The following is a 22633-nucleotide window of genomic DNA, read 5'->3' as shown; positions in this document are numbered from 1 at the left end:
AAAGAATTGATGCTTTTGAATTATGGTGCTGGAGGAGACTCTTGAGAGTCCCATGGACTGCAAGAAGATCATACCGATCCATTCTGAAGGAAATCAGCCCTGAGTGCTCACTGGAAGGATATATCCTGAAGCTAATGCTCCTATACTTTGGCCACCTCATGAGAAGATTCCCTGGAAAAGACCCTGATGTTGGGAAAGATTGAGGGCACAAGGAGATGGGGACGGACAGAGGATGAGATGGTTGGACAGTGTTCTTGAAGCTACCAACATGAGTTTGACCAAACTGCGGGAGGCAGTGGAAGACAGGAGTGCCTGGCGTGCTCTGGTCCATGGGGTCACGAAGAGTCGGACACGACTAAACGACTAAACAACAACAGCAGTGTAATAATATTCTGCGTAAAAGCCAAGCTAAGGTCTGAACATCATAATGCACAGTAATGTTTAATAATGGTGGCCTAGGGGAGGTGGCTGCAAAATGGTGTGATTGCAAGCAAAATCATGCCACCTGCATGTTCTTTTCATGACAGTAACAACATCCCTCTTTTAGTCACTAGGTGGTAAAACAGATGAAGCTTCAAGATGAAGTTTTAAGGCAGGCTGCCCCCTTGCTTCTTAATGAAATGCATTGTGGGGGCAGGGAGAGGGAAGGAATTAGGTTTAGAGAAGACATGTGTCTGAGGCATGCATTCTCCCGATCCCATTGCCCCTTCACAGGACATCAGTGAGGCTTCCTAGATTGGAGTGGCTGCCAAGTCCAAGATGCCTTCTACCTGAGTAGGGAGTGTTCTGATTCCACTCAAGGTTTGCAGTGGCTATCTCCAGAAATGGCTCCATGTTATCTGGAAGCCTTGGTGCGCGGAGAGAAGATAATAAGTACAATTTTCTCCTCTCAGCCCCACCTCTACCTCTTCAAAAAATGCCATGGGCCCTCAGATCTTTCAGGTGTTAAAGCATACATAATCTGTTCCCTTTAGGTGTTACAGTTTGCTAAGTACTATGTACGCAATAGTAGTCTAAATGGGAAGGACTTGACGTGGGCTGAATGCAGTTCATAGGTCTTCTGGTTTCAAATGCATTCATGCTGAAAACAGCAAAGCCAATTAAAGCAACTTTCTATAGACATTTAAGCGGTCTTTAATTGATTTTTGCTGATTTCATGACTTGGAGCACAGGAAAAGAATCAATGTGAAAATGCACAGTATGTAACCCAAAACCTGGTAGCCATTATGCAAAGGGCTAATTACAAAAGCCTTTCAAGAATAAGCTCTCTATATAGAATTATTAACACTAGAGAAGAGGCTCAGAAAAGAAACCTCTGCTTTCCTTTTTTAAAAAAATATGGGGGGCGGAGGGAGAGAGAGACTGGGGAAATTAAGGTCTTATTCGCTTTCTGCCTTTGTTGCTTCACAGGAATTCAGTACTGCTTGTCTTTGGTACCCTGGGAAAAGTAACTGTGATTATATAGTACAAAATAAGCAGCATTAGCCCGGAGGTTGGATAAAAACACCTAAAGAATTCTGAAGTCTTTCAAGGTTATGGAAATGTGCACTGAATTTAAAAGAAAAGGAAAGAAAAGAAAGATGAGTAAAACTATGCTTAACACCAATATAAATCAGCGTAGCTTAGCTATGGAGTCACAGAGATTACTCAAATGGAAAGGTTTTTTTAAAAAACAAAAACTAAAAACCACAAATGGATAGGCTAAATAAACGCATAGCCAGCCAGGCAACATTTGTGTTTATGCAAATCAGCATCAAAACCTCTTAACCATTCATTTGCTCTACAAAGGCAAATATTCATTAAAAGAAAAGGAAAAAAAAACAACTCCAAGCTTAAGGCTGGCTTGCTTATGACATGCTATAAATAAAGAAAATAACACCTGACTATAGTCAGATGGAAAAGTTAGCATATGTTTTAATCCTGGGTGTACTTACTAAGATAATAAGCCCTATTCAATAAAAAGGGGGCTTCGTTTTGAGCAAACATGCATAGGGTTGGACCGTGAATGTAGACAGTCCACATTAATGCAGCTATCTTTTGTGCATCTCTGCTGTTGTTTTCTGAAATGGGCCATCTAGGATAATTGTCCTGATTCCGTTAATAGTGAATGTATGTTTGAATATCAGCACCTACAAATCAGTCCATAGAAGTCAATGGTGGTTTCCCCACCCATTACAACTAGCCAGTGTTCTTTTAGGGCCCCTCTGTACTGATAATTTATTGTGGGTGTGTTCTGCAACATGTTCTTTACACAGTAATAGTGCATTAGTGGTGTATTAATTCTGCTTAGTTTGTTCTGTGATGCATCCCCAACACTACCACATTATAGCTGTCCAGAGGGCTATTTGTGGTTTGAAAACTTATGGGATGTGAGCAAGAAGTTATGGGATATGTACTGATTGGGAATGGTCCAGTGTGACCGCCCCAGAACATTGTGGACAGGAGCCGTATTGAAAGAAGGATTGCATGGGACTGCCCAAGAGCATCATGAGCACAGATCAACATAAATGGGCAATAAAAAGAACATCCTGAGGCACCCTTAAAGTCATCCAGCTCATTAGACTGGAGTGGTAAAAGAATATGTGGTGTGGAACCCTCAGTATAGCATGACACAATGTCATCACTCATACCTTAGCGATATCCTAAGTCACTATTGCCAATATTTACTTACAGTGGCAATTCAAATGGGGGTTAAAAAGGGAACCCTAAACAACTGGATGCAAGCCTAATTTACATCAGTCACTTTTGCTTTTCTGTAGAATCGAAACTGTAAGATTCGGACCCACCACTCCACACTTTCAAGCTACTTGGCCACTGTTCTTTAGAGAGTGCAGGCTAGTCTTTGAAAGCAGTCTTATCTTCCTATATACATCTTCCAGGTCCCCTTGGAAGATTTGTAGCGCTGCAGTTGGATGTGCATGACATAAGACTAGGAAAGGGGAGCAAAAGAGAAGGCAGATTTTAAAATATGGTTTTAAACAATAAAAAGGTAAAGGGACCCTTGACCATTAGGTCCAGTCGTGACTGACTGGGGTTGCGGCGCTCATCTCGCTTTATTGGCCGAGGGAGCCAGTGTACAGCTTCCGGGTCATGTGGCCAGCATGACTAAGCCGCTTAGAGCAGCGCATGGAAACGCCGTTTACCTTCCCACCAGAGCGGTACCTATTTATCTACTTGCACTTTGATGTGCTTTCGAACTGCTAGGTTGGCAGGAGCAGAGACCGAGCAATGGGAGCTCACCCCATGGCGGGGATTCGAATCTCCGACCTTCTAATCAGCAAGTCCTAGGCTCTGTGGTTTAACCCACAGTGCCAACAATAGCAAATGTTTAAACAAAGCAGGGATGGAGGGACACAGAGGAACTACAATGATGGGAAGGCTTGAAGGAGCTGTGAAGGGGTTGGGGAGAGGTGTTAACAGGAGGGGGAGGGGTTGGCAGTGGGTGAGGGGGTAAGTGAGGTTGGATTTGGGTTTGTTAATTAGTTATGGGCTCATTTCAAATGACCTTGAAAGAAAAAACTGTAAAAGTTGAGATAGATTTAAATGCAAACGCTATGAGAAAGATTCAAAAGTTGATCAGCCACTGTTCAGAAATGTGGTTCATGTGTTTATAATTTACAGCTGGGTAAGCTGATTTATGTAAGGGGTTTTGGCAAACATTCATATTGTCACTTCCCAAAATGGTGCCATCTCCTCCTGCTACTTGCAATCTGAGTGTTAATACATCATCACAATGAACATTTAGAGAGCATAAAAGCCTTCAGTCCTATTGATTATACTGCCAGAAAGGGAAGTTTTCAGCAAAAAAATGTTTATGATGCTATCTCATGCAATTCTTATACCAAGCAAGGAATGCATACATTATCAGGATAATAAACATTTGCAAGTCCTGACTGTTCCTCGCAAAATAAGGCAGATAATAATGTTGATAAACATTTGCCTGTCTCTTTTCCATATCCTAGCTACCTAACCATATATTCAAAAACACTTTACATCCGAACACTAAAATCTTAATTTGATTAAATGGGCTCAGTTCAGACATCATGATCTTGGTCCAATATATACCAAGGCTTACTGGACTTGGAATGAGCCTTATATATGTATACTTCTCCCTTTTCCTCCTTTACTTGTGGGCTGGCTTTGCAAAAATATCCTGGTTTCTTGGACTTGTTTCCCCATGATGCTTAAACCACATGAACCAGTGGCTTAAGAGTTCCCCCAAACTAGGTATGCACTGGTCTTTGATGCAACAATATGGAAATTTATTTAGTTAATGCTGTTATATCTTGTAACCCAGGAAACCCAAAATAAAGAACTTGGCATGTCATCAACATTTGTGTCTATTATTCTGTCTGCAAGGCACATATAACATCCATCTGATGACGCATTGCGATGTGTCATCCTGAGTACTCAGTGTTTGAGGACTACTTCACATAGCTTTTATTACACCCAAATGTCAAAACACAGCAAGATTACAGCACAAGATGATCGTCCAACCAAACTTACTCATAGCCTGAAACGCAAACTAAGTCTGTGATGCAAAAATTCAAGTGTTCACTCCACATGCGGCTAAGTATGTCTCCCATTCCACATTTATTATTTTATTATTTATTAAATTTATATCCCAGCCTCCCCCCCCCCCGAGCTGTCAGGGAGTCTTGATAACAAACGAGTGTAGTTAATTAAAAGGAAGATTTATTGCAAATAACAAACAGAGTTCACCAGAGTGGCAATCACAGCCGTCCGTTCATAAATCAAAGATGTCCCTTCTAAGGAGGGTATTTCCGGCGAGACCAGAAACAGCCGAACTTCCTCTTGTGACCTATTCTGTCTTGAAGACCCCCCATACGCCTAGACCTTGGGCTAAGGGGGTCAGCTCTCACCCCCTCCTCATTCTCTGAGAGTGTACTTCCATGGTCTTTCCCACTCTCTGAGCTGCTTTCCTTTCTAGTCCCTGCATTATGTCCTTCACTTGCGTGCTGGCAGGCTGCCTGCTGACTCTCCACAACTCTGCTATCAGTTGGCATGGCATTCCTAAGGGTGGGGGAGTTGGCTCTCAGCTATAATCCTCCTGTCTTGTAGTTAACCTTCTCTCTTCCTGGCTCCTTCCCTCACTGGCAGCTGGCTGCAAACATTCCTTGGGGACTGGATCATTCATGACAGGAGCCTAGGCTAACCAACACATCATTGATAAAAACAATATAATTCAAATAAATAAGAATAATTAAAACATCTAAAACATGTAAAATCCAGCCATATGCAGAGCTCAGGTGACTGTGCATAGATTCTCATGCTCGCCATTCTACCTAACTACAGATACCCAAGTAAGAAGGGTTAAGGCAGCACACAAATTGTGAAGCAAGCATTTATGCAAATAAATCATTTTTTCCCATTAAAAAACATAGAAGCACTGACTAGGAAAGGATCAGGCTACATAATCACAAAAGGGGAAACAGTAATTTATAAATGTGTGAGCCCTTCACAACTGATATAAGTAATTTGGGCTAGGATATCTGTAACTGAGTACAAAATGTAGCATGTGTTAAGCCGCTTTCAGGATTAGCCTGTAAGGGTTGTTCAAATATTTAGCATGCGGTCATGCAATAATGAGTCTTTTTTTTACAATTCTGGATTTCACTAATCTCTTGAGAGTCAGATCCACATTCTGTCCCTTAAACAATAGACTGGTCCAAGCAATGTCTGAATCACAGTTCAGGAGCATTTCTTAAGAAAAATGGCAATGGCAATGCAAAAAGTAACAGCTAGGATCTTAAGAAGCTTTAGAACGGAAGCAATGGAAATTTCAGCAAATAGGAAACATAGGAATCTGCATTATACTGAGCCAGACCATTGCTCCCTCTAGCTCATTACTGAGTACAGTGTTCCTAACTGGGAACTGGCTGGCACATCCGAACCCTACAGAAAGCAGGATTAAACTCCCAAGCATCAGTGAATGCACAGAGAATTCAATTCTGTTCAGATAAGACACGCCGGCCAGTTTCCCGGGGGAAGGCGGACTGGCTGCTGTATCCAAACATTTTCTCCCCATCCTCAAGGCAGCAGATGGGCAGGACAACTCACTTGTTAATGCCTTGATGTCAATGTGACATCAAATGATTGGCAGGTGGGTGTTCCCAGAATGTTGAGTGTTGTCCAGCCAGGGTTGGGGAGCTTAAGATCTAACCATCAGACCAAAAAGGTTCCCTACCTCTTGTCCACAAATATCCGTCTCTTGTCTCCCCAAATCTGTTCTAAACAAGAACAACAACAACAAAACCTCTGTACATGGATAGGGGAAGAAGGAAAATTGTTCCATGCTTGAGAGTGATGCTTGTACTGAACTATCTCCTGAGCATTACAACCCATGGTTAGCATTGTACATCATAAAGCAGTACCTGTAAAGAAAACTAAGATGTCTCATACTTAAAGCCTGTTTCTAAAAGCTGTTCCAATAACACAACAATGTATTTCTCAAATGATAAATCAGTTACTTTCTCAAAGTGCTTTAGCTTTCCCAGAAGAATCCTGTAAGGAAATGGAATACACAGAGTGGAAAAACAGCATTTTAAAAGGATTTCAATTATATCATGTTATTTTTAAGAAATAATTTGGTTTACAAAGAAATCCATGTTTAATACAAACTAACCTGCTAAATTCTACACAACACTTGGGTTATTAATCTCTATTGAACACAGCTGAATTAGGGTCTGTGTTTTATGTAAAACAAAAACAAAGAAAACCTATGGTGAAATTATCTGACTTTGTGGATAGACAATTGTATTTATTATTCATGCAACTTATGAAGACTACTGACTTAGTTAACTAAATACATGGACATTGACTTTCCATCTAATGCAGAAACACATTTTTGTTCAATTAATCTTAACAAATGGGCTCCCCTTTAGTCCAGCCTCACAGTAAGGATCCTCATGTGCAAGTTGCACAACAGTAATTGTTTGCTCCTACTGGATGAGTTGCCTGTATCCAAGACAAGAGAGCACAACCTTCTCTATAGCATTTGACTAGGTAGAGTTTGTAAGATTGGGGAAGAAATCAGAACAACAAAAATCCTTCAGTATCCTGCAGGAGTACAAATCGTTGTTGTTGTTAAGTTGAGGTCCTGCATCTTGCATACTTTGCGCAAAGCAGATTATCTGAGGTGACTGCACAAAGGACATCAATTCTTCTCTTAGCATGTTTGCCCTCGTTGGGAGCAAGCATCAGGAAGCTATAACGGTCTGCGAAGCAAATATTTCAAGTGTGTTGGTGCTTGATAAAGTATTTTCCCTTTTCCGCCACAGAAAATGAGATCAAGAGAGTCCCTCGCTTATGAAAATATACTCAGCAGCCCTCTTTATCCAGAGAACTCTTACAGCATGGACAAAGAGGGTAGCAGTTTAACCATGCTGCCCTGCTGCTGACTCTGTACACTGACATGGCAGGACAGTAAGTCTTCACCATACGCCCATTCAGTTCCCCATCTCTCTTGTGACACTGCCAACAAGAATACTAATTACTGCCAATTGTGAAAGCAGTTTTTGTGCTGTGAAGTGAATACCTGCCTACTGGGCACTAGGTTGCAGATAATGAGCTCTTTTTCACACCAGCCAACAAATATCAAGTGGCAATGACATTCAGTCACAATAGACAGTTAACTCCTAACTCCTCCTTACAATGATGTGTAATGGAGTGGGGTGAAATTCTGGAGAAGGCTACAGGGCATGTAATAAGCAAGGGCTGGGATTTTAAGGCAAACCATTCAAACCTCCTCAACCACAAAACTGAAACTCTGCAGTTTGAATAAGATATGCAAAGTGGGCAACTCTGCATAAATATGCTTAATGTACATGTGTCAACACAATCTATGTAGTCGTTTTGTTTGTGCAGTGGAGTTTCCAGGGCTCCCATTTCTGAGATGGTTGTTATATCGCAAGCATGAGAAATGCAATCATCTGAAGGTAGTTTTTTTGTGGACCATGCCAAATATGACCTCTCCTACACCCCTTTTCGCATGCAACATGCTCTTCTGATTTCTTTTCAGGACTCAAACCAATCAACACAACCTGTTGTTAAGGCTAGGGAATAAAAGAGAAGCTTATGATCAGCTCCTGAACTGTAAGCATACATGCAACTTTCTCTCTGCAAACTGAAATTTCTCTTTGGTAATCTTTCTGTAAAGCACATTTAGTGGGAAAGATAATTTGCAAGCAAAGCAAAAGGAAAGATAGCTACAGCTGCCCACAATGATGGCCACTTGAAATCTGAACTCATGAGATGTACCCTAGCCCTTTTCAGGCATTTTACATCTCTCATACATGTTAGCATTGCCCACCTTGTCACTATATCTGTTACCCTTCACAAGTTGGAGGGATAACCTCTGAAGTGGGGAGCCATTTCTACTTGTGGAGGCTTCCTGCACATTTCAGAACCCTGATTTTCTAGGATTCCAGTACACAAGAAGAGAAGAAGAAGAGTTTGGATTTGATATCCCGCTTTATCACTACCCGAAGGAGTCTCAAAGTGGCTAACATTCTCCTTTCCCTTCCTCCCCCACAACAAACACTCTGTGAGGTGAGTGGGGCTGAGAGACTTCAAAGAAGTGTGACTAGACCAAGGTCACCCAGCAGCTGCATGTGGAGGAGCGGAGACGCGAACCCAGTTCACCAGATTACGAGTCTACTGCTCTTAACCACTACACCACACTGGCTCTCATGCACAAATAGAGCATGCTCCCTGCTCCAGAAGTTATCTGTCCAACAACTTGTTGAGGGTGATAGGCACGGAGATGTGGGGTGGAACTGCAGCATGGTCCTTATTTTAACAAATCTCATTGTTAGAGAAATTAAGAATGCCTGAGATTTATTACACCATCTGTACATTTGGACAACATGACATAACTAATCAGAGGGACTGGTAGCAGCAATATTAAAAAAATATGCACCTGACATCAGAATACATGGCTTGCTCCCACATGTTCTCGTGTGCCCCTCAGTCAAACTGAGAGCAGCCATCATGTGTTTAACAGACATCCAGGGTCCTTCAAATAGGTTTCATAAAAGGGAAATGGCTTCATTGCTCATAGGAAAAGATAGTAAGGAAGAGTAGATCACAGATGCTGTCGAATGTGGAATACAATGAGAAGGAACACATGAATATTTGAAAGGCAAGGGAAAAGTGGACAAACATGTATCTGTGCTGTGACATTTTGCAATCATGTGTTTCTTAAATGATTGTGTATTTGGGGCACTACTGTTAGGCATTCCCATTTCTACTGCGATAGCAGGCCCACACAGCACATTTACATATGTGAACAGTGTATATTAAACCGGTGTGTGTGTGCAAAATAAAAATAAAAATGGAAAGAACTTTCAAGGGTCTAATCAAAGTCAAGATTTTGGCAAATTAGTTCAATTCACATCTCATTCACCGAACATTAATAATATCCACATACACAAGGAAGCCATATTATTGTACTGGTAAATCATCACAATAAGTATGTATGAAAATCTGCTGAAGATGGCTCTTTTGACTTGATTAGTGGACAAATATTGCATTCCTGTTTTATAACATTTGTCTCTAAATATTTTCATTGAGTGAGTGATCGAGTCTTGTGACATATTCTTACGTTTTAAATGTAAAAACAAAACAAAGCCAAGAGTATACAAAGCAGCATCTTGGCTCTATTTACTATTTTGTAGCTACTTGTCCAAGAAAACACTGTTACTTGAAGCAAAAAGTATAGAAGAAGGGAAAGGCATTTTTCTTATCAGTTAAATGATACTGTTTCTTGCCTTTAGACTGAAGTCTACTATTCGGGGGATTTAATTTTGTCATGATTTGACAAAAGTCTTTTGTGCACTTACCGGGTGCAATCCAGAAGAATCCAATCCCACTTAAATCCCACTGATAAAAGTAGCCTATAAATTTCACTTAAGCACAGCTCTCTCTCTCTCTCTGGTTTGGGACCTGTGTCTTGATACCTACAGTCTTATTCTGTCTCATTATATTAATATAAACACCAGCAGCAAGGGCTACATTGGAAATGCATCATGAATCACAGGGGCATAGTCTGCACATCTCCTTGCTTGCTGGTACCATAATTTATAAATACAGGATGTTTGCCAAGAGAAAATAAATCCCACCTGACAGCTTCTCAACTTGTAGCTCAGCGTTGTGTGGAAAATCTCCACATCATGCAAGCAATCCATATGCTGAGTTGAACTAAATATTATGTCTGCAGTATGGAAAACTACACAGACCCTTTTCCCCCTAACTGCCATGCAGATCATATGTAAGCCATCTTTTGTTGGGTCTACCCTCCCACCCACCACGTCTCACATGCTATCTAGTTCCTCAAGGACTAGAAGAACGTTTGGTCTTCTAGTTCTGTGTGTAAAACATCAATGAACTTATTGTTTCTCAACAGGCCAGGCCTCATTGTGTCTTCCCCTATTCAAAGGCCGTAGGCAACAGCCTGTCACATCAGACGGATAAATAAATAAATTCAGATTTCAGAAAACAAAGCAATTGTGGAAAGAAAACAGTAGTTAAGCAGTGGCAGTTTTACTTTTACACAACTTCACTTTTACACAACTTCATGGATATTCACTGATAATAATAAGACGATGGTCCGCTGTGCTAGCAGAGCATCACTTTTAACTATACTAGCAGAGAAAGTTTTCAAAATAGTAGAAATACTTAAATGTTAAAGTTCTACTTTGCAGAGCAGATGTAGTTTGGGGAAAATGTCAAATTACTTGATAAGACAAATTAATTTGTTAAAATTCAATTCAGCAGTTTGTTTTGAATGGTACAAAAATAATTATGCAAGACAACATATTGTTAAGTGTTCTGGAAGTCATGTGTATCTGTAAATTATCATGCACACCATTAAATAATTTTTCAGCATCACTGCTTCTTCTTTTTTTGCCTTTGCTTGTTTTTGAAGTGTAACATATATTGAGACAATACCTTCCAGGAGAATCATTGCTATATTTCAGCACACCAGAAATACCAAAGGGCCTTGCAGCCACATAGTAATTAATAGCAGCGAAAAAAATCAAATGCATTTACATGTCATTTGGAGGATGTCTTCAAAAGGTTTAGGTTTTTACATTCCTGTTTCTTTCGGTTGTGGCAACCCTTCAAACTTAAAAAAGTAGTTACGGGTCTTGGTACAGGAAACGCCTCAATGAAATTACCATAAAGTCTCCAGAGTCCATACACTAGAACATAGTATCTGTTCCTAGTCCAAAGAAGCTTACATGCCCCCCCCGCTGCCCCTCAAAAAGAAGGAGACAAGAATCCAACTGGCGCCCTTGTGCTCACAATGGAAGAGCAAGGGAGATAATGTATTATGATTCTCCTGCCATTAGCCCTCAGCACCCCTTGAAAATCAGCTCAGGTAGTTGTGATACTTTCCAGAACAATGTGAGGAGGCACAGCGGGGACAAGGAGGAATTGGTAAAATAATCTCTCTTCTTGTCTAATTAGCCTCCATTGGATCAAAAAACCATTCTGTGAGCACACTGACGACAATTGGCTTCCACTCAGAGAAACAGCAGGAGGCAGAACCGACCGCACACAAGGTATTATCGAGGTACATGCCTAAAATGTTTTTAAATGTCTCGTGAACATATGTTCATTAGGGAAACATGACTCGCTGTAGCTCCTATCTGACAATGGCAAAGCTGCATAACGTGTGCAATGGCTCTAACTGAGAGCAAAGAACCATATTCATTGCTGATCAGAGGTAGATAGTGCACCTGAATTAAGCCCATTTCTACCTGTGCAAAATCTTGCAAGAGATCTGCTTTCCCTCATTCCGTGCACAGTAATTTGTACACCAAGTTGTACACATGAAAGGCAAACCAGTGGAATTGCCCTTTCATCCCATACATCCCATTCCACAACTGCTGTCTGAGATGCGTGCACTAAGAAATCTCTAGGTCAGGCCAATTATTGCAAATGTAGACTTTAACATATTTTTCACATTTCAGTAATTAAGTGCCAGAAGTTATCATCACACGCATGCATCAGTATTCAGACAAGTTTGACTTCATTTGACTCAATGAATATCAAATGTAGAATTTTAAACAGGCCTCCAGTGGTTAAAAGCTCCAGCTGTGTTAGATATTCTGCTGTCTTCACAACACGGAGAGACTCCCGCAATTGTAAATAATGTACTGTATTTAGCTGAAAACCTCAAAGAGGGTTGTACATCAAAATCTGCTATTTATGTGACACAATTTGCCCGTATTTGTTGCAAGTAAATCATCTCACTACACAGACTAAACTTTAGAAAAACAAGTGAAAATTCACAATATCACTCAAGAGAGTGCTAAATCTCAAGCTTCTAAATGGAAATGGATGACACCAGTTCACTGCTTATGTTGGATTTCCACCATCCAGGAAATATATCTTATTAGTATGTAACATTATATTACAACACTGATCACTGAAATGCCAGAACTCAGAGTCCCCAAGCATATAAAATGGACAGATGGGCAAAGCTTTTTATGATCTTCCCAGAATGGCTGTTTTCATGACATGCCTCAAAGAAAACACAGATGTGTATGGCCACTTCCTAATTTTTCTCTACTCAAACAATATGCCTCATTGAGCAAGTCACAGTTCAGTGGCAGGTCTGAAGCAGTCAAGAATCTATGAGCTGAGAATTCCATTTTAACTCCTTGTTAAGATGCAAGTTAAGAATCTACATGAAGTATCTTCAAACACTATCAGAAATAAAATGGGGCTCTTAAGTTGAAGATGAAAGAGAACTACAGAACACCTTACATGTGCAATCCTGTGTTTGTCATGTCGTCCAAGTTTGAAATTGGGGGTGGCTTGAAAGGAAATTAATTCTCTGAGTATGAAACCTCCTGTACATACTCAGAATGGGCTCATTTCATTAAAAGCCCTCCTCCTTTGTCCCACTCAGACTTACCTGGTGGTGATGGCCACAAAGGGAAAGTTTAATGAAGGCAGTGTTGTGAGCTTGTTGTTGTTTTACAGCCTCTGCCAGTAAAGGCTTCTGGGGTGGGGTGGTGTGAGATGTTTGGCAGGGCTTGGGGTAGAGAGCTCCACCATACTCCTAATGATGTCATGTGGGATGTGACAGCACCCAACTTTGGAATGGGCTATTTTGAAATAAAACAAGTTTCCCTCCTTAACCCCATTCTGAATAGAGTTGAAAGTTGCTCTATCAAGATGAGACTTACTTGATTGCCCGTAAGGGAAAGGTCCTATGTCTAAAATGCATTAGGGCTTAAGAGATTGTTAGATCTTCTCTTTCCCCCTTCAAATTTCCTGGCAGGCCTCCCTGGGTGTGCCTTCTTTCCTTGCCAACATCCAGGTAATTTAGTGCAAGCATTTATGGTGATGTTCCCATACTATGACTAAACTGCAAGCTGGTATTGTGCTTCTAATGGTACCCAGCATCTTTCATCCGTGATTGGAGAGCACAAAGGCCATGCACTTAAATCAAATCAGCTTACACACTGCTCTAGGAATAGGTAGCCTCTACTAGTTAAAAGGCATCCAAAAGTAGTAAGCACATACTGCTAACCAGAGCTGGGCAATATCTGGTTTTCAACATCATGATATATTACCAGCTTAAACATTGTGACATACCAATATATTACAATGTATGAAATAAGGATGGAGCTATGTAGAGCCGGCTTCCCAGTTTCCCCCACATCGTTATTTTCGCCAGCATCTGCTCTTGTGATTCGCTCTCCCCCTGCCGGAGGCAGGGAAGACATGAGCCAGCAGAGTTAACAGGGACTGGAGGAACTCAGAGAAGCATTCGCTGGCTTCACGGTTTTTTCCACATTGTGATTTTTGCATAGTGCATGTGTGTATGCGTGCAAGTGTGTATGCGTGCAAGTGTGCGTGCGCGCACACACACACACATCATGATTCACAATATATTGCCCAGTCAAAAATTATGAAACTGATATCACAATAGAGGCTTCAAACCGGTTTTGGATGATATACTGATATACAGTCTTACTTTGGATCCTGAACGCCTTGGTACTCGGACCAAGTTTTGGCTCCTGAATGCCGCAAACCTGGAAGTGAGTGTTCTGGTTTGCGAACGTTCTTTGGAAGCTGAACGTCCAATGGGGCTTCTGCAGCTTGTGATTGGTTGCAGGAGCCAATCAGAAGCTGTGTTTTGGTTTCTGAATGTTTTGTAAGTTGAATAGACTTCTGGAACAGATTCCGTTCGACTTCCGAGGTACAACTGTATTGGCCAGCCCTACTGTTAACACATCCATTTATCCAGTACTCCAAAAATGGAAACCTTGGCCTCAGCTGTAGATTTTCTTCTTCATGTTTTCTCATTGGCTTGGAAACTGGATGTAATTCCTGCATCCTTTCATGCAGACTTGTGGAACAACAAACTATTTTAAATTAGTAGTGTAATGGCAAGTTCAGAAGTGTGGAGTCCCTCATGATAGTAGCAGCCACAGCTCCCCACACCACTTCCTAGGCAGTGCTTTTTAAAAGAAAAAGAAAAAAAAGGTGCTAGTACTCGCCGTGAATTTGTTACAGTAAGTACCACACTTTTAACATTTGGGGAGGAAGTTGTCGGTACTGTGTACCCTTGAGTACCCCCAGAAAAAAAGTGCTGCTCCTAGGATTATACAACTTTCCAAGATGATACAATAATCTTATAATTATACAATAATAATAATTAGGGAGGCATTGCATTTATCCATGCAGATCTCCACGTTTCCTTTCAGCCAGATCTACTATTTTCTGTGCACATACATGGAGCATAGCTGTCAACTTTTCCCTTTTTTAAAGGGAAATTCCCTTATTCCGAATAGGATTCCTCGCAAGAAAAGGGAAAAGTTGACAGCTATGACATAGAAGCACTACCATATCTTATTTAAGAACAACTGCAGTTGTGTTTTCCTTGAAATTCTATTGTACATAACAGAACTTGCACACCATTCTCTAGAAACTGAAGCGCTTGGTGTTTTTCAGTGTTCCTAAATGCCTAGATTTGGAGCCTACAGAACAACAGCTCCTTTTTGTTCTTCCTCACACCTTCTCCAGTGACCTTAGGAGCCAATCCCCATGGGCTGACTCACCACAGTGGCTTAAAAACTCCTTTTTGCTTTCATTCAACTCTAGGATGCTGGGGGCAGGGACCCTGCTGCAGAAATAGTAGCTGGTCTTTGAAACCCTGCAACCTTTGTTTTCAATCGACATTCAGCAGATTCTACGGGTATTTTGGTTATGCAATATGCAAGCCTTTGGCTTTCCCTTAAATCAGTGTTCACAAGTGATTTCTTCTGTGGGCTAAAGTAATTGGCAAAAGTAAATTGCCCACTTTTATTTATCTTTCCTTGAAATGCATGATTTTAACTCATGCTGTTTTGGCTGGTCTTTCAATAATCAAAGAACAAACAACATCATGTGACCTACAGAGATTAACTCATACAGCATTATTAATAGCACATGTTCACAATACACTGTTCACAGCAAGCCAATACTTATTTCCTGGAGACATTCCAAATACTTTGATTCAAACAATTTTATGTCCATTTCACACTAGCAAGGAGGTGATATTAATTGACTTTCTAGATGGAACTGTTCTAACAAAATAGAGAGACAGAACCTTTTAATATTTCATCCTTTCAAATTGTTCCTGGGCAGTTGCCCAATTACTTTTCCCACAGTGACAACCTAAGGCCAATCAAATACCAACTTCCATGCAGACTTGAGAAAAATGGGGCTATATTCTGAACAATAGTTCCACATGGCTCTAACCAGTATGTATGAAGGTGTGTCACACAGGGTCAGAACACTGGTCCATTTAGGCCAATAGTGACTATTCTGACTAGTTGTGGTACTCTTAAGAGCTCAGATACAAGTCTTCCCAATGCAGCTACTCAGACTAAGCCCTATTCTTTGCCTGAGGTGGAATGGCAAATTGCCCACTGCAGTTAAAGCATAGAGTGTACAAGGTTGGCTCAGTTATTTTGACACTGGGGGCAGAAGATCCTACTAGCTCCTCTGGGAGTAAAAATACAATAATAATAATGTAAATAAATAATTTGTTGCCCATACATGTCCCATGGCCCACTCTGCCTTATGGTACGGCTGTCCACGAGGTCATTATTTGAAACTACTAACATGCCAGCATGCACTCAAGCAGCCACAAAGGCACTGACACAAGCACATATCTGTCATACAGATAATGGTGGAAGTTGCATGGATGTCTGTCTGCCATACTGTGTAAGCTCCACAGTGCTGAGCATTCCATGACATCACAGCAGCTCATCCATGACTACAGGGAGGGGGTGCAGAGGATGACAACCATTATCTGCCTCTATATAGGTAAAGGTAAAGGTACCCCTGCCCATACGGGCCAGTCTTGACAGACTCTGGGGTTGTGCGCCCATCTCACTCAAGAGGCCAGGGGCCAGCGCTGTCCGGAGACACTTCCGGGTCACGTGGCCAGCGTGACAAAGCTGCATCTGGCGAGCCAGAGCCGCACACGGAAACGCCGTTTACCTTCCCGCTGGTAAGCGGTCCCTATTTATCTACTTTCGAACTGCCAGGTTGGCAGGCGCTGGGACCGAGCAGTGGGAGCGCACCCCGCCGCAGGGATTCGAACCGCCGACCTTTCGATCGGCAAGTCCTAGGCGCTGAGGCTTTAACCCACAGCGCCACCTCTATATAAAAGACTGCAAAACTTGGAAAGATCAGTTGACTATCTTTCTGCCACAGCAATTAGTCATGATCCAGCAGCACTAAAGCACAAATGGGGCTCAGTTATGGGGGCTTCCATTTTCCTCTGTTAGAAGAACTGCCCTGAGACTTCTGGGTATATAAATTCAATAAACAATAATAAATAATGCTATTTGCAGGAGCATTTCCTTCCATAGAAGGGGAGGGAGCCCTAATGGCCTATTGACTGTGTCCAATGTCTGTAGGCACAATGACCCTCCCTGTTAAAAACTTTCCCCCCAGTGATATTCTGAAAAATATAACAATATAATATTATTAAAGTTGATGTGGGGAACCAGTGTTCCTTCAGAGGTTTATGGCTAATAATAAGGGATAATGGTAGCTGTACCACCAAAATATCTGGAAGGCCACAGGTTCCCCAACTCTGAAGTAAAAAAAAAAATACAAATTTCAAAGAATTTAGCCTTTCCATTTTAGACATCATAATTTTTTTAGAGTCCTGGCACGTAACCTGGAGATGGCTTAACTGCTTTTGTCTGCCAACACAAAATGTTATCTGCATAAAGATTTTAGACCGTATAAGAATCCAGGATATATTTAAATTAGAGACAGACACTGATAAATGATGGCAACCCTATATAAATAAGGAAGTAATGGCTTGTAATACTATGCAAGATAAATTATTAATGGAGAAATGTATGAAGTATTGCTCATTCTCGCTGTGGTTAATATTTGAATTAGCTGTCAATGGAAACAACCCCCAGTTTATGCAGAGGGCCAGTTTTGGCATTTTAGCTCCATTTAAGGTCTCAAAACTTTTTAAAAATAATAATTGGGGTGATAATAGTACACAGTCCTTCACGTTTTTCATCTGTGTGGGGCTGGAGGAGTTTTACCTGTGGGATATATTGATTTCATCACAACTGTTAGCCCTCTTAGATTAGATGTAAATTCATACATAATGCATACTCGAGACCAGGAAAATGATTGTACAGCTACCAGGCATTACAGCCCTTGCTGAATAAGCCACATGAAAATTTGATAGAATCCAATTTTTCATACCCGTCCTTGTAAAGACAGAATAGAGGGGCTGAACACTGTATTAACTGATGAAGTGCAGCAGCTTAAAAATAAGTCCGCATTAGCACATGCCAAAATGATAAATGTAAAAAACAAAAACAAAAAACCTGCCTAGAATTTTGCTTAGCCGTGTTTGTTTCGCCAACATACAGGAGAGGCTTCAGTCACAGTCCTGCTCTTTTATCGTAATCCATGAGTGGCCTATTGTCTAATAGAGTGGTACCTCAGGTTAAGTACTTAATTCGTTCCGGAGGTCTGTTCTTAACCTGAAACACCACTTTAGCTAATGGGGCCTCCTGCTGCCGCCGCTCCGCCGCAGCCCGATTTCTGTTCTTATCCTGAAGCAAAGTTCTTAACCTGAAGCACTATTTCTGGGTTAGCGGAGTGTGTAACCTGAAGCGTATGTAACCTGAAGCGTATGTAACCCGAGGTACCACTGTAACTGACTATTGTTTTGGGACCAGAATCTCAACTGGCTCGGGGAGGGCGGTGCCCACTTCAATCCAAGACCCTCGAGAGCGAGGCTGGGGTTGAAGGGCACATGGTGTCCTTCTCATGCCGTCACCCTGAGCCACATTGATCAGATCCAAACCATTCAAAGTGGCAGGCTCAGGAAAAGATGGGCAGCATCCCCTCCCCCGAAAAATGTGCCCAGGGCGATTGCTCCTGCAGGCCCTTCCAATGCCCCTGAGTAGGACACACAGGTACGTCTTACCCATAGAGGCTAGTGGGTGTCAGGAAAGAGGCGGAGGCTGGATGTGGCGCCTCCTGGCATCAGCTTGCGGCCCTCGCCTGCCTCCGCCATGCTGCGCCGAAGCAGCGCCACGCCTGGAGTCCCCACCTGCTGTGGCCACCATGGCATGAAGCAGCCAGCTGAGCCGGGAACTGTCGCGTCCAGCCTTAACCTCTTCCCCGCCAGAGGAGCTGCCCTCCAGCCGCTGCCTGCCTCCTCCAGCCCCGCAAAGCTGGTCACGTCACCGGCAGCGCTGTCCTCCCTAAAAAAGGTTGGCAACTCTGGGAAAGGGAGGGGGCACCAAAGGGATCTTTGCACCATGCCTCTGGATATGCTTAAGACGGCCCTGAGGACACACCTAATTCTCATTTCAATACCGCATAACTTGCCTGTTTTCTAATGTCTTCTGTACCTGTGGTGGGATTTGGCCCCGTGGAATGTTTTCCCCTAACAACTGCAGAGGCTTCTTTAGGGCCATTCCAGATTTGCAGCCCTGGGCCTTCACATCTTTATCTGCATGTTTTTTCTTAACTTTCACTGGCTTATGAAAATGCTGGAGATCCCCATGCTCTTCCACTAGATGTTTCAGACTTACTGAAGACTGGCTGCAAACACCTGACAATGTATGTGTTTTGCTGTGTAGCTCTTGGTTTACAGAAGCTGTTTTTCTGCTGGGAAGCTGTAGTTTTATTTTGTTTAGACTTGGGGTGCTCGGGCTTCAATTTTTTCCACGGGGCCAAATCCCACCACAGGTACGGAAGATGTCCACAGACAGAGCAAGCGACAAGTCTTCCAGCCATCATTCGGGTTCAAAAGAAATATCACACACAGTGTCGGGACCAGCACATCCTAAACAGGGAGAATTAGCACACCACAACCAGAAGCAGTTACGAAACACCCCCTTCTTAAAACCAATAATTCTTTTCTAATGTCAGCAAGTAGAACTGTTTGTCCTCTAGTGTGTATTTTTGGAGCCATGCATGAATAGACTCTCAAAATTCCCCACCCTATTTGTGTTCAGAGAAACTGGTCGGGGGGGGGGCAGACGGGACATTTCACCAAATTTCTTCAGGAGGATAAATTCTCCAATCAATTATTGAAGGCAGGGCTCACCACTGTCAGTGGCAGTAGTACAGCTTCACCTCCTCACCCCCCCCCCCAAGTTTCTTTTTCTGTAGTTGTTGCTGGCACTGCCTTGGCATACTGACCACAATTTTGCACCTGTCACAATGCACCAGAATCTGCAAAGCAGCCTTCTTGTTCCAGGATCTGAGAAAACAATCCATCTTCAATTTTGTCTTGGAAAAATGTTTTCTGAGAAATTTTGGCACAACTCTAACATAGATTGTCTTGTTTTCGGCCTAGACTTCCATCTTATTTTGTACTGTGTCAATTTTGTGTAAGCCACTTGATATACTTTTGTAGAAAAGTAAGGTCTGAATTCAATATTTCTACAGTGGTACCTCGGGTTAAGTACTTAATTTGTTCTGGAGGTCCATTCTTAACCTGAAACTGTTCTTAACCTGAAGCACCACTTATCCTGAAGCAAAGTTCTTAACCTGAAGCACTATTTCTGGGTTAACGGAGTCTGTAACCTGAAGCATATGTAACCCAAGGTACCACTATACTACTACTAGTAATAACATCATTCTAAAATAATAAATATTGGCTTAAAATGTTAATTTTCATATAATCACACATTATTAAAAACTGGCTTTAATATATTACAGGAAATAAATGGCAATTAGGGCTGAGCTAAACGTTTGCATTGAAAAAAGAACCTACGTGGTTAGTTTTGATTTGGCCCTAAAAACGATGAATTGCACAGGAATCATAAGGGTTAAAATTTATCATCCAAGTATGGCCATAGACAAACATAACCAAAAGCACTTGACAGTTTCCCCGCCAAAAAAATTAAATAAATAAAATTATACCCTGCTATGAATTGTAACCACAACTGCATTTTCTTATTACATATCAAAGCCGAGGATTTAAAAAAGAATTAATACAATTAGGTTTTTAAAAGGCCCAAACCTTGCTGCAGCTTGTTGCAGACTGAAAGGCTGTCATTTGAAAGCTGTCATCTAAGTGGATGGCAGTCAAGCAAGCTGACGAAAGGCAGCGACATGTTAACTCTGTGATAGATAGATGGATAAACGCGCCTGCAAACACAAAGGGAAGTTCAAAGCTACTAGAGTAATGCCTGAGGTGGGTGTCAGACAATCAGATGCCGCCGCTGGCAAAATATCTGAGAATCCTTTCATTGTCATCTGCAAGAAGGGCACAGCGTGGCAAAATATGCCGAGGATAAATTACACACCCGAAGCTGGTTCTTTATTTCTGCAAGATTAATTAAGGATGGATGTGCTGACTCTTGGATCACAATGTGAGCAGATAGAGTAGGATTTATCAGCACGGTACCTATCTAAAGCTTCCTGTTCAGCAGAACTATATTAGTTCTGGCATGTGGGAGAAGCACCAATTGTTGCAAAGACCACATCCACCACGACATACAACTAAGGCTGGCCAAAGATATTTTGCTGCCTGAGGAGAAGGATGTGATAGTACCCTCATTATTTTTACAGACCCAGCACCTGCCAATTTCACCTGTTGATATTTAAAGTTGTTCATGGTTGTCCTGTCATCTGATGTGTGTGAGTTTGTCGGTGTCAGGCTGCTGCCAGCGACTCCTGGTTGCCCAGGAACATACAAAGGCAAGGGAATGTTTCCTACCATCCACTTTTTATTCATTATTTACATAGAGAGGCTATAGAAACCAGCCTCTTGGATAGTGGCATTGTCCTGAGTGAATCTCCACCCGCCATCTCTCCCACTTCCTCATTCGTCATCATCACCACCTCCTCTACGTGTGCTGCTATGTGCCCTCTGTCTTTGAGCTCTTTGCTCTCCTACTTTCAAGGCTCATTTAGTTCTGGGAGAGGGGTCTGGAATGCTTTCTAATGACACTGTGTCCATCAGCTGTTGCCCCCTGGTGTTTCCTCCTTTTCCTCCTCTCCCATTATATCCCAACTTTTCCTCTTATCAGCCTCTGAGCTGCGACCTCCCTCAAACCCCTGTTGTAAATCTACACTGTCTTCCTCTTTCTTCTCCCTGGAAGGGTCAAGCTGGGGAAGCAGTCTCCACTATTCCTCCTCTGCCCAGTCCTTGACAATGCCAGAGATGTATCCTTGTGAGTCATTTTGTCAAGGGTCATGGTCAATTCTCTGTATCCTGGGATCCAAGCCCTACAGAACCCACTCATACCTAGGAAACCTTTGAGTTGCTTCTTGGTCTTTGGAAGGGGGACACACTCTCTCTCTGGCTTCTACCCTGTCAGAGGTTGGGAATCTGGTGCCAAGTCCATAGCTGTCAACTTTCCCCATTTTTTTAAGGGAAATCCTATTCAGAATAAGGGAATTTCCCTTTAAAAAATGGAAACTTTGACAGCTATGACCAGGTCCCAAAATGTGTCCTAGATATTTAACTTTTTGCTGACAATACGGGACCTTACTTGGGGACACCTTGCAGTGCTAATAACAAGTTGAACAAATGGGGGAAAGTTATGGGGGGGGGGAGACCACGGATAGTAATTCTCAAAATATACACATCCTTGCAAAAAGCAATGAATCTGATTATCCTTAATCAGCAATTGAATTTGCCTACTGGTCTAAGAGGGACGCAGGTGGCGCTGTGGGTTAAAGCCTCAGCGCCTAGGACTTGCCGATCGAAAGGTCGGGGGTTCGAATCCCTGCGGCGGGGTGCGCTCCCACTGCTCGGTCCCAGCGCCTGCCAACCTAGCAGTTCGAAAGCACCTCCGGGTGCAAGTAGATAAATAGGGACCGCTTACCAGCGGGAAGGTAAACAGCGTTTCTGTGTGCAGCTCTGGCTCGCCAGATGCAGCTTTGTCACGCTGGCCACGTGACCCGGAAGTGTCTCCGGACAGCGCTGGCCCCTGGCCTCTTGAGTGAGATGGGCGCACAACCCCAGAGTCTGTCAAGACTGGCCCGTACGGGCAGGGGTACCTTTACCTTTACCTTTACCGGTCTAAGAAGGCAAGACCACAAGAATGATACCAAAATATGGAAATGCTCTGTGGAAGAAAAATGGATG

At 42.3% G+C, this 22633-nt stretch overlaps 1 protein-coding gene and 1 long non-coding RNA gene across 5 annotated transcripts in view; one reads left to right on the top strand and one right to left on the bottom strand.

Annotated features, from left to right (window-relative positions):
* Nucleotides 1-22633, bottom strand: part of MACROD2 (mono-ADP ribosylhydrolase 2) — a 981328-nt gene that overhangs the window by 320607 nt on the left and 638088 nt on the right. The gene's annotated exons all lie outside the window — the stretch shown is intronic.
* LOC310840809 overlaps nucleotides 239-22633 on the top strand; it is a 603259-nt gene continuing 580864 nt past the window's right edge. Inside the window, exon 1 of the long non-coding RNA XR_014562160.1 lies at nucleotides 239-379. This is a non-coding gene — a long non-coding RNA (uncharacterized lncRNA). The remainder of the gene's footprint in view (nucleotides 380-22633) is intronic.

The sequence above is a fragment of the Podarcis gaigeae genome, assembly GCF_964106915.1.
Source record: "Podarcis gaigeae genome assembly, chromosome: 3".
NCBI lineage: Eukaryota > Metazoa > Chordata > Lepidosauria > Squamata > Lacertidae > Podarcis > Podarcis gaigeae.
The sequence above is the reverse complement of the archived record's forward strand: the minus strand, read 5'-3'. Positions and strand labels throughout refer to the sequence as shown.